General features: G+C 42.0%; 1 protein-coding gene across 2 annotated transcripts in view; it reads left to right on the top strand.

The window, feature by feature from the left end:
* Positions 1–512, top strand: part of Plbd2 (phospholipase B domain containing 2) — a 20,429-nt gene that overhangs the window by 13,243 nt on the left and 6,674 nt on the right. The gene's annotated exons all lie outside the window — the stretch shown is intronic.

Genomic DNA, 512 nt, shown 5'->3' with positions numbered 1-512 from the left:
CCCTCGGGAGGTTTTCCCTGTAGATTGGTGACATCCATGGCCCTCGGGAGGTTTTCCCTGTAGATTGGTTGTTTACTTGTAGCTGTTCCAAAGTTCCTTTTGATTTTTCATTGTTTTAGTCCTCATTTGGTCTCAGTGGTATACAATCACAAATCTTGTGGGTCCGGAGTAGACACCCACCCACTCTGAGCTCCTCACTTGCAGACCCTCCTGATGAATTTAGATCCATCTACATTTTTCATTCATTCATTCATTCATTCATTCATTCATTCATTTGGTTTTTTGAGACAGGGTTTCTCTGTAGCTTTGGAGCCTGTCCTGGAATTAGCTCTTGTAGACCAGGCTGGCCTCTAACTCATAGAGATCCGCCTGCCTCTGCCTCCCGAGTGCTGGGATTAAAGGCGTGCGCCACCATCACCCGGCTTCCATCTACATTTTATTTTATTTTTTTTTAAATATTTATGTATGTATGTATGTATGTATGTATGTATGTATGTATGTATGTATGTATA

Source organism: Microtus ochrogaster, unplaced genomic scaffold, assembly GCF_000317375.1.
Source record: "Microtus ochrogaster isolate Prairie Vole_2 unplaced genomic scaffold, MicOch1.0 UNK132, whole genome shotgun sequence".
In the NCBI taxonomy this organism is placed as follows: domain Eukaryota; kingdom Metazoa; phylum Chordata; class Mammalia; order Rodentia; family Cricetidae; genus Microtus; species Microtus ochrogaster.
Note: the sequence above shows the minus strand (reverse complement) of the source record. Positions and strands in the feature narration are given on the sequence as shown.